Raw genomic sequence first — 18,411 nt, forward strand, 5'->3', positions numbered from 1 at the left:
ATGTATTATTTAAAATTGCTTTGGGAACAATCATTGAAAGTTTCACTAAAATGAGAAATGTTTTTGAACATATTCCTTTCATTTCTTACTTATCAATTGAAGAATTTATTCACAGTGTTAAGCTGGGAAAGGATATGACAACTTCTTTTTTATTCATTTTATAGTGATACATATCAATCATGTATGAACAAGACAATGATTCTTTTTAATAATCAGCTAGGCATATAAAGTGTACTTCAGCAAAAATTAAAAAAAATAATAATATTCAATGATTTACAGTAAATCTGCATGTAGCAGTATTGCTTCTGACAAGGAAAGCAAGAAACACATGGGCTATACCATTATGAGTACTTATGCTAATTAAAGTGAAACAGAAATGTTCAACCTATTTTTTTATCATCAAGTTCAGGCAGAAGGAAAAACTTAGTTCAAGCTTTCAAACTTTACCTTTTTAAGAGGATTTACTAATTTTTTTCCTTCTCAGTGAGTTTTTGTTTTAACCAACCTCAACACACACTAAACACACACTCTGCTCTGCTACTTGCCAGGACACTTTGCATCTGAACTCAGAGTTCAATATGTCAGTTTCATTTTGGTTAATTAAAATATTATCTCTAGGGCCTCCCTGGTGGCGCAGTGGTTGAGAGTCCGCCTGCCGATGCAGGGGATACGGGTTCGTGCCCCGGTCTGGGAGGATCCCATATGCCGCGGAGCGGCTGGGCCCGTGAGCCATGGCCGCTGGGCCTGCGCGTCCGGAGCCTGTGCTCCGCAACGGGAGAGGCCACAACAGTGAGAGGCCCGCATACCGCAAAAAGAAAAAAAAAAAAAAAAAAAAAAAAAAAATAAAATATTATCTCTAAAATCACAGATGTTGCCGGGGGGAGGGGTTAAAAACAGGTTAAGAGAACAGAATGTTGTGTATATGCTATGTATCAATGTATGCATTTTAAAATTACTTTTTTTCTAATTATAATGCAAAGCTATTTTTCATTGAGATGATTGGTATTTAAGTATTGCAACAAAATATAAGCAGGATATTTTCAAACAATTTCAATAATGTATAACCTTTTACTTGTATGTTTGTTTTATATGTTAGGTATAATAATTTGCATGTATTAGATTATTACCTAATATTTTTATGACAAAAACTAAATCTTATTGCTGATCTATAAAATCCTTGTTTCTGTGAGTTTATATTTTAAAATAGGACTTAGTTTTCTGTAAGAAAAATGTTCTAAAAGAAAAGAAAATCTCATTGAATCTTTTTATGATCATACAGTTAATTAAAGCCACATGATCCCATACACATAAAATAAAATTAGGAGAATAAATTTATTATCCATTATGAAGTCTATTTTCCATTATGTACAATATAGTGAAGGTCCAAAAGGTACAGAAAAATCACATCAAAACTGAGAAAAATACATTTATCTGAAAAATTTTTTTTCCTCTCTACCCAACAAAATGTTCCTTAGAGAACAGTATGATGACTATTGCTCAAATGTTATTTTCAGGAGCTTTGCAGAAGTTATTTTTAAACTAAGGGTTTAAATTCACTTGCTGCAAATAGATGAGGTGTCCAGTTTGCACATAGTCCTGTCTGAGGCCTGCAGGGAATGATTGTTCTGCATCTACACCAGTCTTTGTAATAGAAGATATGTCATTTTTACATTTATGTATATGTATAACTGAATCACCTTGTTGTACATCTGAAACTAACACAACATTGTAAATCAACTACACTCCAATAAAATTAAAATTTTAAAAAAAACACGGTATTACAAGGCAGAAAATAAGTGCCACACAAAAAATTGTAAGACAAAGTATTATAAAAATACAAAAGAGCTAAAAGGTACTTTCAACTGAGGGCAGACAAAGACTGGGTGCAGGGTGTGGGGTGGGACAGTGGGCATGAGAAAACTTCATGTAGGAAGTATTATTAATGTATATTTTTATCAGTGCTAAGGAAATCCAGTTGCTCTTGCCAAATCTCATCTTTTACTTTGTATTTCTTTTTGCTAGTAAATTTCCTAAAAATTTGAACATTTGTCAGGAAATTTTTGAAATTCAAAGTGACTTAGTATACCAAATCTCATGCAAATCCATTTCCATTACCAGTGTTCCTCAATTCAAATGAATGAAGATGTATTCACATAAGTGGACTGGTGAATCCACATATTTTTTTAACATAAGACATGGCCCAAAGGATGAAATGGGTCTGAAAACATTTCCAGAACATCCATTTCCAATGTATCACATATCATCTGGACATATCTACTATCATTCACATTAGCTATTCTAATGATGATCTTGTCCCTATTTTTTTTTTTTTGAGGTCTATCAGAGCATTAGGCAGCTGTGTTTCTCAAGGACTAAAAGTATGTTTCTGTGTTTTGTTTTGTTTTGATTGTTTAAGAACAAAAGTTTACCAGTTTTCATGCACCTGAGTAAGAGTTTGATGAAAAAATAGTTAATAGAACAAAAGTATTTTAAAAATTAATAATTTTCTTTAAATATTGAATGTCAAAACTTCTTTTGGAAGTAATTCTTTACTATAAAATTTCACCAAGCTAAACATTTAGATATGAGCATCATATTGCCCGGTTCCCACTGAGAAGCCAGTGACCTGACCCATCCCTGCTTTAGATTTTTTTCATTTATTTATCAAACTCCGTACAGTGCTCTTTGACAAGCACTATTTTAAGTGTTTACTAAAATACCCATACAGTATGCCAACCACCAGAGAGAAAACTATTGCTATCCTTGTGCTTTTATTACAGGTGTGGAAACAGAAGCAGAGTTATGTACCACGCCCAAGGTCACACAGCTGGTAACTTGATAGATCAGGATTTGAACCCAGGCAGTCTGTCTCCAGAAGCCTCCCTGACTCTACCTGGATTTTTCTCTCTTCATGAAAATTCAGTGAGCCAATAGCAAGCATCTTTTCAGGCAGTTGAGGTTAAATGATTTTTATAATGATACTAAATGTTATTTGTCATTTTTTACCTTGATGCACTCAAAAATGTACAGTGGAGTTTTCCAGAGGTTGCATGATATCTGATGTAACAGCAAATGTTACATCATTAAGCCAAATGTTAAAGAGTTTCATTAAAATGTAAAACAATGATGCTCTTATTACTATATTTTTTATTGCTCTGGAAATAAAGTTATCTTATAAAAACATATTACATTGATATAAGTAAAACATATTTAAATAAGTAAATATATTTACTTTCTTATTTTAAATAATTATTAGTAAATATTTTCAAAATGTTTCATTTAATGTCTAATGTGGAACATATATGTAACTTTGTAACAATTTCATTCCATGTATACAAAACCCCTTTGAGATTTTGAAGTTTTAAGAGTGTAGAGGGGTCCTAAAACTAAACATTTGAGAATCACTGCCTTTGGAACTTGTTTGGGGACTAAGTCACACATAAATTAATTACAATTTGGGGTTAAATATACTCTTTGATGGAGGATTATTATTTTATCTCCCTGATTATATTTTAATTTTATTATGGGTTTCATAGCTTTAAGACAAAAAATTTAAGTTTTTAAAAATAAAATAAAACTTGAAATTACATACACAAAAATTCGACTGGGTCTTCCCTGGTGGTGCAGTGGTTGAGAGTCCGCCTGCCGATGCAGGGGATGCGGGTTCGTGCCCCGGTCCGGAAGGATCCCACATGCCGTGGAGCGGGGAGCGGCTGGGCCCGTGAACCATGGCCGATGGGCCTGCGCGTCCGGAGCCTGTGCTCCACAACGGGAGAGGCTGCAACAGTGAGACGCCCGTGTACCACACACACACAAAAAAATTCGACTGGTCTCAATATCTTTTATTTCTTATTCATAATTATAAAGTTACTTAAATCTCCCCCTAGGAAAGGTGACTTCTACCACAGATGATTCTTACTAGACCTCACACATCATGCTCACTTTTACTTAAGCTGAATTGTTTATACACGCAACACAACATGATGGAGAAAGCACAAGTTCTTGAAATGAATAAAGGCTGAAATAAAATTTTTTCCACTACTTACCAGGCATACTTGGTGAATTTGCTTGAACTCTCTGATCAATAATACTCATCCTGAATATCTGCTGTGATAATTGTATGAAACACACATCATTGAATCCTAGCTGAATATCAGTTTTCTTGTCAGTAAAATTATGATAAAAATTGTTTTGAAGATTCTTGCAACTCATCCATAAACAGCACTTTGGATACTTTTAACAGTGAGAATGCCTGGAATAAATATTAGTGATTAAATTAATTACCTAGCATGTTGTAGGCATTAATAAATGAGAATTTCCTTCCTACTTCCTTTTAAAAAATTTACAGCCAGATCTACGTTTCATGACCTAGATCAAGTTTAACATTTTCACTAAATTCTACATTCTTTTCCTTCAGTAAATTTCAATGTTTAGACATATTTATACTTATAAGCATATACATGCTCATAAAATGTAGTATTATTTACATGTTTGTATGTTTACTTTGTCATAATGTAGTAACAAGTATTTTTTGGAACCTTACTGTTAAATTTATAAAAATTCAGGATTTTTATATCCTCCTGGTAAGTGGGCATCAGACAATAAAATTCTTTATTCCAAATAATTGCTTTTTTTATCTTGAAGTCTAATTTGTATGATATTAACATTGACTCATAAACATTATTTGGACAGTCAATATATTTTAAGATAACTTCCCCCTTGTAATCCTTACATAGTTAAATTTATTGTTTCAGAAACCTATTGTAGTAAAATTGTTCTTTAATATTATGCACTAAGGCTGCTGTTTAAGATCAAGTAATGATTCAGTGGAAAAATATTTTGTGTATTCAATTTTCCTGAGCATATTCTTTTCACAAGTGCTATAACAGAAGTTAATATGGACTTAGTCATAATAGTCACCAGAAACTATTCCTCATTCCTCTAAAAATGGAGGGGTATAAATGCTGGAATGATCCAGGATGACCTGAACTCTGATTGCAGGGTACCCCTTCTACTAGGCCTTTGGCCTGTATTCTCCAATCATCCTGGACCTAGTGTAAACTGTACTTTTTTCCAAGAGTGATTTACAGATTAATTGCTTTATCTAATAATGTGTTACACAAGATATTAATAATTATTTACTCAATAGTAATCCTGCAAATGGTATCTAATTTTATTTTTCATTATAAATAACAGTTGCCCAGACCAATATTTCATATTAGTGTATCATTTCAATTCTTGCAACTCATGTGGATTTAAAGCACTCTATTCTTAAATTGTTTTATGTTTCAAAGTGTCATTTTTTTAGCTATAGGATTGTATTTAACTGATTAAGAAAGCAAAATAAAATGTTGTAAGTAGTAAATATAGAAACTCAATTCACTAAAATTGAATTCATAAAGGAATTTATATTTAAACATTTTCAACCATAAATGCTAGAACACTTTAAAAAATAGGCTAATATATGTAATTATTTCTTTTCAAGCAAGCTTTGAATCTCAAAACAAAGGGATTCTCAAAAACAAAGTTAAACAATGAGTCACTGTCTTTACATGTGAAGCTATAGAATACTTCTGCAATTTAACTACTTTCACTATTTTTCTTAAAAAAACTATTTTTGGTGAAAAAATAAAGCAGACATGGGACACATATCTGTTTCAATATCAATGGTGATGAAATAAGGTAAAATATGTATGTGGGGGGTATGGGGGACCAGAAGACAAACAAATCTTATAAACAGTAATAAATATTAATAAAGTTAGTCTATGTACACTAAATGTTACATATTATAAAGATGGTTACTCAAAATAAACTATGAAGTCATTAAACATGAACATATTGGAGAATAATATATTGAATAAATGTAATAATGCTACCAAAGAAGTATTTTGCTTTACATTATACAATTTTCTAAACATGTTTTTCTTCTTTTGAATTTTACTTAGAGATTTTTAAAAAGCTATAATTGTAAAGTGTATATGATAAATTTTAGGATCTTCTCAAAGAAATTATAAAGTTGCCAAATAATGTAATACTCTTACAGTAATAAAATCATATGAAATAGAAAAAGAAATTCAAGATAAAATGAAAAAAGAACATATTTATCTTTTCCAGTTTATTTGCAAAAGTCAAAGGTACGTATTGTGAATTTTTTGGTTATCACACTTCAAGAATTAGACTTTCTAAAAATACATACTATTACCTGAGATGTATTAATGTTTCCCTAATACTTGTCTATATGTCTGATTAAAAATGCAATTTCTAGTTCCAGATATGAAATTCAATGAAACTTTACACAAGTTCCGGGCTTGTAAGGCCTGGGCAAAACACCAACTGGTTGTAAAGATGCCATTTTCTTAAAACCTGAGGGAAAAGAAGGGGAGGATCTGAAGCCAAAACCTGGAGGTTTTCTTTTTTTTTTTTTTAACCACTTTTATACCACTTTTACTGTGATTACAGTTTTTCTACCATTTTATGTGGAAACCTATATTCTAAGTCAGGAAAAAAACGGTCAGCTTCTTTTGACAGCTTGTGAGTGTAAGTGCAGTTTAGTTACATTTCTGTTTTTAAGACTCTGACTTGTTTATGTGTATTACACAAAGCCAATTTTCATTAATTATGTCATTATTATTATTTTAGAAGCATCAGGCAGATCTGTATGCAATGAAACAAAATGATAGATAGGTCTTCCCTGAATGTAAGGCAGGGTTTGGAGTCAGGCAGATCTGAATTTCAAGTCTCAGGTCTGCCATTTATTAGTTATATCACCTTCAGTAAGAGTCCCTGATTCGTAGATTCTTCATCTTTAAAAATGTTAGCTTCTTGACAATAAGCGGCTTTTTTTAGAGTGCTTAGGACCTTGTTTCTAACATCCAACAATAAGAGGTGGCTATTATTTATTTACCAGTTAATTCATATATTCTGTTTACATTATTGTAAAACAGGTAGCTGATCTTGTACTTTTTTTACGGAAGTATAGTTGATTTGCAATATTATATTAGTTTCAGGTGTACAATATAGTGAGTCAACATTTTATAGATTATACTTCTTTTAAATTATTACAAAACTGTGGCTATATTTCCCTGTGCTGTACAATATATCAGTGTTGCTTATTTATTTATTTATTTTTTTTTCTTTTTTTTTCTTTTTGTGGTATGCGGGCCTCTCACTGTTGTGGCCTCTCCCGTTGCGGAGCACAGGCTCCGGACGCGCAGGCCCAGCGGCCACGGCTCACGGGCCCAGCCGCTCCGCGGCATATGGGATCCTCCCAGACCGGGGCACGAACCCGTATCCCCTGCATCGGCAGGCGGACTCTCAACCACTGCGCCACCAGGGAGGCCCTGCTTATTTATTTTTTATGTAATAGTTTGTACTTCTTAATCCCACACTCATTATCTTACCCCTCCCCCCTTCCTTTTCCTCATTGGTAACCACTAGTTTGTTCTCTACATCTGTGACTCTGCTTCTATTTTGTTATATACATTTATATGTCATATGCTTTAGATTCCACATATAAGTAATAACAGAGTATCTTTCTCTGTCTGACTTATTTCACTAAGCTTAATATTCTCTAGGCCCATCCACATCTCTACAAATAACTCAATTTCGTTTTTTATGGCTGAGTAATATTCCATTGTATATATGTACTACACCTTTTTTATCCATTCATCTGTTGATGGACAGTTAAGTTGCTTCCATATCTTGACTCTTGTAAATAATGCTGCAATAAACATTGGGGTGCATGTGTCTTTTTGAATGTGTTTTTATTTTCATCAGGTAAATACCCAGGAGTAGAATTTCTGCCTCATATGGTAGTTCTATTTTTAGTTTTTTGAGGAACCTCCATATTGTTCTCCATAGTGGTTGCACCAATTTTCATTCCATCCAACAGTGTACAGTGGTTCCCTTTTCTCCACATCCTCTTCAACATTCGTTATTTGTAGATTTTTCCATGAAAACTATTCTGACAAGTGTTTGGTGATATCACATTGTGGTTTTGATTTTTATTTCTCTAATGATTAGCAATGTTGATCATCTTTTCCTGTGCCTGTTATCCATCTGCCTGTCTTCTTTGGAAAAGTATCTAATCAGGGCTCTGCCCAGTTTTTAATTGAACAGCTACATGTAAAAGAATAAGATTAGAACACTTCCTCACACTATATACAAAAAGTAAGTGAACTTGAAATGGATTAAAGATCTAAATATAAAACCTGAAACCATAGAATTCCTGGAAGAAAACTTAGACCACTAAATTGTAGCATTATTTGTTTGGATCCCTCTCCTAAGGAAAAGGAAATAAAAACAAAAATAAACAAATAGGACCTAATTAAACTTAAAGACTTTTGCACAGCAAATGAAACTATTGACCAGAGGAAAAGACAACCTACAGAATAGGAGAAAATATTTGCAAATAATATGACTGATAAAGGGTTAATATCCAAAATGTATAAACAGCTAATACAACTGATCATGTACTTTTGATGGTGGTAAAAATGACCCTAGAGAATACTGAAGAAATTGGAGCGCCATCTCTTTCTTCTGAGTCCTCATACTTCTTATGGATGTAGATGAGCCTATTTTCTGGAGTTGAAATTTTTGAGTCTAATCTATAGAGTTATACTTTAATATGTATAACTTGATCCTTTGACTATTGAGACAAAACTGTTTAGGCCAGTGGTTCTGAAATGTGGCGTGGATTTGCTTAAGAGTGCACAAGACTCTTTGGAGAGATTTGAAAGTTACTTATTTTCATAATGCTACCCAGATGTTGTTAAGCTTTTTCACTCTTGTTTTCTCATGAGTGTACAGTGGTGTTCTCCTGGGACTACAAGGTGTCTGAGATCACAATAGATGAAATCCAGGAGCAGATATGAGATTCCAGCTGTTTATGAAGTAAAACATTACAGAGATTTGCAAAAAGTAAAACAATGCAGCTTTTCTATTTTTCTTTTAAAATATAATTATTTTCTGAAAACTATGTTACTTATGCTAACATGTGGTATTATTTTGAAACAAGTCAATAAGTACACTTAAAATTTCTGTTATTTTATTTTCTAATATGTGAAGTAACAACAGATAATCCACCAAACCAACAAAGCTCTTTGTGTGTGTGTTGTTCTCAATCATTTTTAAGAGTCTAAATGGGTTAAAAATAAAATTAATAGAGAGTTTTTATCCAAGAATCAAGGCAGACAATTAAAGAATAAAATATCAGGGCTAATCACAGTAAAAACCATAAAAGGAAAAGGAGAAAAAGAAGACATTTATCACAAGTTATGGACAGCAGAGAAAAGACAAGCAGAGATAGATGGAAGAGAGAGCTCATCTGATCTCTATTACAACCCTGTTATCCTGGCAGGTGTTATTTCAGGAAGACCTGGCTTTCTGTCTGCACATGCTGCCACATTAACACAAATGATTATTGTTGGAAAGGGCATGGAATTTCATTGTTAAGCAATCACAGAGCCAATTAATTGTACCTTGTGAAGAAGGGTGTTTTTTTGTATTCAGTATTGATTTACTTTAACAAAATTCTATTAATACATTTAGTAGTGAATTGCATTATTTATGATGTATTCCTCAATATTTTGAATGTGTTTTATATTTATAAAGTATGCATTTATATATTTAGAAAATGTGTATGCTTTAAAATGATAATAAACTTGGTGACATGTGGATAGTTTATATATATTTAAAGTTTGATATTTTAAATAAGTAGAACCATAATACACACTTGCTTTATTAAGTAGGGATTAGAAATTTTTATTCTATTTATTCACCCTGAACATTAATACAATTAAATATATTGTTACTTATAAATATTACAATTATTTTATTTTAGAATAAAGTTTTAAGTTAAACAAATTACTCAGTAAAAGGAAACTTGAACATTTTCTCTTGATCCAGTGATGAAAAAAATAAATTATATTGAATCACACTATTAACAAAGATATATCTTTTATCCTATTAAAGGAAATTATAAAAGTAGAAGAACAGATAAAACAATTAGCATCTCATCTCTTCTTATTTTGTTTCTAATTTTCATAGCAAGATAAAAAAATTCAGAACATCCTATTTATATACTTATTCTCCTTTACTGATAAAAATAGAAGAGATCAGATTAATTACATTATTATGAATAAGTGAGATTGTCTGACTTTAACCTCAAAAATCTAATATGATGCAAGTAGTATTGACTTTCTAGGTGACAAAATTTGATTATGCAATTGTACAAGAATGTTTCAACATATGGTATATAATGATAAAATAGAGAAGTGTTTATTTCATATGATTCAATAATGGATATATACTCATTTTGAAAATTTGCAAAGTACAGAAATCTCTAATGAAGCAAAATCATGAATAACTTATCACATCAAGATTATCAGCATGGATAGTGAGATGTGGCCCATTAATTTATGGGACATTTAATCTTTAACAAAGTGTAAATCAGGTTTCTTCAGGTCAGTGTCAACTGGACAATGACATAGGATCCAGGACTCACCATCAAGTTATAAACTGTTAACTCCATGAACTCTCTTTATAAAAATCCATCAGAGGCAATATGATTCCCTCCAGCATTAATCAGTTTCATATTCTGACAAAATCTTGGAAAAAATAAAAATAAATTCCGAGAAATTCTAGTTCTTGCTCAACGGAACTTGCTCTTTTAAAATTCTTCAGGAGTTTATGCTTCAACAAACTCTTTCAACTATTGATTCAGTTTTATGAATTGAAGATACATGGCAGTATATAATAGTAAAATGCAGATTTAACTAATATAGAGACATTTGTCAAGAAAATATGTTATGTTAAAAGAGAGTACAAATTAGAAATTTAAATTTAGGTGGATTTGCAATGAGCAATCTGAATGTAAGAAACTTGGGGGGAGGTTATGAGTAAAGAGTGGGTGTGATTCATACAGTTCTTAAAGGACTGTATAAGCCAGCTCAAACAGATGGCTGCCTTGTGGCAATGCAGGTCCAGTACTGACATTGCCAGATACCAGGTACTCTCATTTTTTTTTTTTGAGAGATGGAAAATCTGGATCTTTAAATAAAATATCCTGTTTTTTTTAAATATTTTGAACAAAGACAAACAAACCAACAAACTGCCGTGTGCTTCAGCAGGCTTACATCTTCCTCTCAGACACCTGGTTTAATGAACTGTTTACCATTGAAAGAATGTTAGTCAACGTTACAATTCTTGTAAGTGAAATTTTAAGCGTATAATACTGGGAACTATATTTGGAATTTACATGTCAAAATTATTTTATAACTTCTTTCTTTTAAAAACAAATAACCATTAAAAAAATAGCCCTACCTACAGACTATTTGATTAAATCCTTTATTGTTTTTAGACTTCCTCAGATTGACTTGTAAACATACTTTCTGAAACTCCTAAAGTTTCCTTTTCAGACGTCCTGTTCTTGAGTCATAGAAGAAATATTATCTTGTTTCCAACTGAAGTCATAAAACAGAGGCTTATAATAGTGTAAGAATTTTTTTCTTGAGCACTTGAGGATGCTTCACTATTTATATTCTGCAGATATGGATTTTAAAGATAAAGAAAATTCAGAGAGAGAAAGAAGAAAGTTTTATTGTTTTACCCATAGGCTAATGTTATTTTTGTTTGTTTTAAAAATATGCTTACTATTTCCATCAAGGTGAATTCCACCCAAAATTGACATTTGTAAACAAAAATATCTTGAAAATTTCTTACCTTTATTTGCTGTTTATATGGGTAGAGGAAGATTTTTTCTTTCTAAATAAAAGTTGAAATGTGGCTGCCAAAGGATGTTCTTAAACATTTTCCAGTGTCCCCTATATGATTAACTCTTGGGATTTTGCTGGACTGAAATAGGGCTTTCTCAAACCTTGTCTCCAATCCAGTATCTGGCTGAACAAAGGGTAGTTTTTGCTCCAGTTGCCCTTAGTCAGGGATTTCTCCTTTTACCAAATATAAGGCTTAGAAACCTATACTCTGTTTCATGGGCTTTTCTTGTCATTTATATTAGGGAACTGCCCGTTTTACTGAGCCCTACTGTGTTATTTTTGAACACAGAAAGAAATAAAGCCATTCACTTTTGACAGAATCGATGGCATGGGACTCTGGAGCCTTATACGTCACAGAGGTTGATTCTTCTTATCGGTGCAGATTACACCTCAAGAGACTTTGAGTAAATGGGAGTGGAAGGTGGGGTGGGAAAACAGTGAACAGACATCTCCCATACATTTCCTAGCAATTCATACTCTTGTGCACCAGAGTGAAGACTGTGTGTTAACAATTATGTTTTTTGAATCACAGTTTTTCTGGTTGCAGTAGTTACCAGTCCTAGGGTACTTGTATAATTATTGACTATTTTCTTTATATTTATATCCTGGTGAAGTTTAAAGTATTTAAAAAAAACTATTCATCAGTATATTGACAGAAAACAGTGTCAGGAATTATAAAGGAATGCTAGTCTGATACCATTTTTAAACTGAACTTAAATTATTATATTTCAAATTCTATAGTATGACTCTTTTTAGGAGAAAATTACACTTAAACATGGTGATATAAATAAATATTAACAATAACCAATACACATTGGAATAGAGAGAATATACATAGTTGAAATTCATAAAAACTGTAATGAATGCTGCACAGATAAAATTTTTTTCAACTTCCTTCTCACTAAGTGATTACCAAAGACAAAATTGCTGTAATTTCTGTGCTATGGACTCCCATCAGGTCCTTGCTGACTCAGTGACTGACTAATAAGTAGACTAATTTAAGTTTAATATCTCTTCTGTGCATCCTTTATTAGTGGTGTGGAAGAGCATTAAAAGGCCAAAAGTCTGTCAACAGGAGAGATAAATAATAATATGCTGATAATCTACTGAATTAGAGAACTCTGAGTACTATATCTGAGAAGAATATACATTCACATTGCCTCATTCTGAAAGAAAGACACTCAAAGTTTGAGTTTTAATTTAACTAGTAATTTAAATGGTTATATTCATGTTTAATTAAGTAACTAAATCTGGGCAAATAAACAAAATAACTATACCATTTCAGCACACATTTCTTCAGTATTTACTTTGAACTCCAGAAAAATCATATTGCATTGGTGTCCTTGGAAGTTTTACAAACCTATTAATAGATTATTTTTTCAAATTATCTTCATTCCTAAATGACAGTGTCATGATATATAAATGAGGGGTGAAAATATATTAAATCAACTTGTAGTAAAAGATAAAAATTATAGGAAATAATTTTAATTTCCTCTGAAAAAAAGGAAGTTTTGAACTATTAAATAAAATGACATAGACAATTTTAAATCTAGTGGTGTGAAAAAAGAAATTGTTCCTAAGGCTTTTTATCTCTAGATAGAAACCAGAAGACTTGTTTACACTTTTTGGATGTGAAATTCTAATGAGTAATGACAACAGCTTCTAGGCAGATGCCTCAAGTCTGTTAAGAATGGGTGTGTCATACAGATAAAAAGGAAAGAGGACAACTATAATTAGGAAGGCCATTCTGATCACTGATTTGGAGATCAACAGTACTTATCCTTTGGTCTTTGGATCAACAATCCCAAGACAACTTGACTACTGAGACTTACATGTGTTGTCAGACTAATTGGAGAAATTGGCACTGATGTCGTAAATGGGATTGAACTATAGCACCTTTAAAATGTCAACACTTCTGTAGAGGAGGGTTTGAGTTAAAAAAGAAAAAAAAAATCTCTCACATTAGACAAATCAGAAATATAACAATTCTATGGGTGATATGCTGCCCATTAAATAAATATGGAAGAATGAGCAGTGTACAGGCTGTGGGATCGGGATTGTAACTCTTAATTTTTCTGAGATCACTGTTTCATCTATAAAGAGCGAAAAGAGTATTTTCCTCTCAGGTTTGGAATGAGGATCACTTCCTGGAAGATCATCAAAATTATAAATCGCTAATCAATCATTTTTTGTAGGTTACAAAGGCTTCTGCATACACAGTGTTATATAAGGCATTCTGACTTCACTCCAAAAGGTTTTCTCAACTTGTTTATGGATGAGAATGCTCCGATGTGTATTCTTGAATACAGTGGCTAATTTTCCAGTAAGTTAGTAGATATGTTCGAGGGGCTCAAATGAGTAAAATTTGGAAAATGTACAGATAAACATATATAAAGGATTTCTTTCCTTCACAACTTCTCAGAGCCTTTAATAGGCTGATGTGCTTTGTGACTTTGCAAGGGTATGTGGGAAATAAAATCTGTTGGATCTCAAATATGTTTGACCACAGACTCTTTTATTCAGGGACTATTTTGAGAGACTAATATGCAAAGAACACTTTGTGATGTGATGCTCTAGTTTTCAGATGTCCTTGTCTTCAGAAGCAGCTGTATTGTTTTGCAAAGTTTGTGATGAGGCGCAAGGACAAAGAAGATAATCTTCCTTTCTTCAAATCCTGACATCCTCACTTACTCAACTGACTTTATCTTTAACCATAGGCTAATGTTATGTTTGTTTTATTATGTTATGTATATTCCATATGTTACGTTAAAGATATAAAGGTCTCAGAAAAGTGTCTGATATAAAAATGCTCAATACAAGTTACAAATTTGGAAGAGTTGGAGGGCTATAGGAAACAAAGACAATGCTCTTAAAGGGTATATGTAAATTATGGTTTTCTCAGGATATATGCCCAGTAGTGGAATTGCTGGGTCATGTGGTAGTTCTATTTTCAGTATTTTAAGGAACCTCCCTACTGTTCTCCATAGTGGCTGTATCAATTTACATTCCCACCAACAGTGCAAGAGAGTGCCCTTTTCTCCACACCATCTCCAACATTTATTGTTTGTAGATTTTTTGATAATGGCCATCCTGACTGGTGTGATGTGATACCTCAATGTAGTTTTGATTTGCATTTCTCTAATAATTAGTGATGTTGAGCCTCTTTTCAACCATAATTCAAAAAAAGACATGTACCACAATGTTCATTGCAGCACTATTTACAATGGCCAGGACATGGAAGCAACATAAATGTCCATCGACAGATGAATGGATAAAGAAGATGTGGAACATGTATACAATGGAATATTACTCAACCATGAAAATAAAAGAAAGTGAATTATTTGTAGTGAGGTGGATGGACATAAAGTCTGTCATACAGAGTGAACTAAGTCAGAAAGAGAAAAACAAATACCATATACAAACACATATATATGGAATCTAAAAAAACACAAAAGTATTGATGAACTTAGTGGCAGGGCAGGAATAAAGACATAGATATAGGGAATCGACTTGAGGACATGGGGGGTTGAGGGGGAAGCTGGGGTGAATTGAGAGTGATATCAAAATATACACACTACGGAATGTAAAATAGGTAATGGGAAGTATTATCATAGCACAGGGGGATCGGCTTGGTGCTTTGCGATGACCTAGAGAGGTGGGGTAGGGAGGGTAGGAGGGGGGCTCAAGGGGGAGTGGATATGGGGATATAGGTATGGGTATTGCTGATTCACTTTGTTGTACAACAGAAACTAACACAGAATTGTGAAGCAATTATACTCCAATAAAGATCTGTTTTTTTGTTTGTTTGTTTGTTTGTTTTAAAGAATACATGTAAAAAATCTCACAGGCTCTGAATCCTAGCACAGAGGTAGTAGTTTGAAAGCCACCTGTGTCAGAGCTGATAGTGATAGAGCAGGATAATCAAATAGTTAGCTTAGAAACCCCATTAGGGTATTGTAGATAGAGAGGGAAATTTAGGGGGCTTTGGGAGACCACAGTAAGCTTAATGATCACTCAAGAAAGTAATGGGAAAATCATGAAACAATGTAGGTTTGCTTGACTCATAAAGCAGAACAAGTCATTTAGCATCAAAGCCAGATTGGCTTGCTTAACAACAAAATCAGTCAATCACTAATTATTAGAGAAATGCAAATCAAAACTACAATGAGGTATCACCTCACACCAGTTAGAATGAGCATCATCAGAAAATCTACAAACAACAAATGTTGGAGAGGGTGTGGAGAAAAGGGAACACTCTTGCACTGTTGGTGGGAATGTAAATTGATATAGCCACTATGGAAAACAGTATGGAGGTTCCTTAAAAAACTAAAAATAGAATTACCATATGACCTAGCAATCCCACTACTGGGTATATACCCAGAGAAAACCATAATTCAAAAAGACACATGCACCCCAATGTTCATTGCAGCACTATTTACAATAACCAGGTCATGGAAGCAACCTAAATGCCCATTGACAGATGAATGGATAAAGAAGATGTGGTGCATATATACAATGGAATATTACTCAGCCATAAAAAGGAATGAAATTAAGTCATTTGTTGAGACATGGATGGACCTAGAGACTGTCATACAGAGTGAAGTCAGAAAGAGAAAAACAAATATCATATATTAACACATGTATGAGGAACCTAGAAAAATGGTACAGATGAACCGGTTTGCAGGGTGGAATTTGAGACACAGATGTAGAGAACAAACATATGAACCCCAGAGAACAAACATATGAACCCCAAGGGGGGAAAACTGCAGTGCGGTGGGGATGGTGGTGTGCTGAATTGGGCAATTGGGATCAACAAAAATACACTGATGTGTATAAAATTGATGATTAATAAAAACCTGCAGCATAAAAACAAACAAACAAACAAACAAAAAACCAACTAATACTAAACTTTCTTTGGGTTATTTGTATGGAAATATGTTAATATAAATGTTTCAGACATTACATGAAATTTCTAAAAATCTTATATGTTCTGGTATAATGTTACAAGTCAAATTCTAGTTATTACTTTAAAATGTATATCTCAGAAATTAAAATTTTTAAAAAAGCTAACTGGATTAGCAACAAAACCATACAACAGAAGCATGAGACATGCCCCAAAACAATAAAACAACTGTGGCATGAGACCTACATACTGCCCAGTGAGCTCAATAACTTAATGAGCTCCAAAACATGCTCTTTGATCCCTGGGACATGCTCTTTGCACAGTGCCCCCAAAACAATAAAACAATAGTGGAGAATAAGGCCTACAACCTGCCCAGTGGTATCAAGTTAATGACCCCCAGGACATGCTCTGTGCACACAAAAAAGCAATCATTTATGGAAAGGTGGCATTTCAAAGTGAAAGACCCTTATTGTACTGAGACCTGAAGTAATTTTTCCCAAGTGCTAAGACAGCCCTGGCCTGACAAGGTAGGGACAAGAAAACTCCCCTGCCCACCCTGGAGTAGAAGCCAATGATGGAAACGTGATGTCTACTCAAGAAAGACAAAGAAGGCATTCTACTCCTCCTGTCTCTTCCTTTCATTATAAAAACATAACTCACTAAGTACTCGGGGCAGTGCAACATTTGCCTGCCCACGTGTAAACCTCACAAGTGTCCTACTCTAAAAAAAATCACTTCTTATCTATCACTTTGCCTCTCGCTGAATTCTTTCTGCACTGAGACACAAAGAACCTGAGTCTCAGTTAGTCCAGACACCAGGTGAGGGATTCTAATTAAAGGACCATGAGTTCATGTCCCAATCTGGGTTTTGGCTGGTTTCAAGTCCCAATCTAAGTTACATCAGTTTCAGACCTACCTGCAGATCTTGGAGAGGCAGGAGGCAGCTAAGAGGCCCCTGTGGGTGGAGACTCTGGCTGCAGCCATTTTGGGGATCTTGTTCTACCACACTGACACTGGGGCTGGCAAGTGTCATTCTGGAATCTTGTCTCTAGCCTAGTAGTGTCAGGGACTGGCCCCACCTACCAGTGGCCCCACAGCAGTTGTACTCTACCAGGTATTTTAACCAGCCACACTGGGAGCTTGTGCCACCCAACAGAACACCCACAGCAGTGTACAAGACAAGGCCTTACAGCCAGCCAGGCCAGGGGCCCACCCCAATGACCAGGGTGCCCAAAAAAGTCTCCCTGCTGCAACAGAAGGATTCATTCAGCCCACAGAGGGAACACCCCTGGGACATCTAGATCTGGTGGCCAGAGGAGAGAAGTGATATTTAGCAACCATTGACTAAGGGGCATTCTGGCTCCAGATTATATGCTCTTAATGACTATGCCATGCTCTCTTTATTGTAAGCACCTCCAAGTCCTTTTTACATAGTCAAACTATTAATACTTACACAAATTTTGAGTCTGTGGAGCAAACAGAACACAAAGGCAGTAATTCCAAAGGGGAAAATTACTAGAAAGAGAAAGTGTCCAGATTCTTTCCACTATGTATCAAGGACTAAAAACCAATCCAAATGGAAAAAGAATTTTTTTCATAATAGCTATTCTAACAGGTGTGAGGTCATAATCTCATTGTGGTTTTGATTTGCCTTCCCCTGATGATTAGTAATGTTGAGCATCTTTTTTATATACCTGATGGCCATTTGGATGTCTTCTTAGAGATATGTCTATC

The sequence above is a fragment of the Mesoplodon bidens genome (assembly GCF_964165515.1).
Source record: "Mesoplodon bidens genome assembly, chromosome: 5".
Lineage (NCBI taxonomy): Eukaryota > Metazoa > Chordata > Mammalia > Artiodactyla > Ziphiidae > Mesoplodon > Mesoplodon bidens.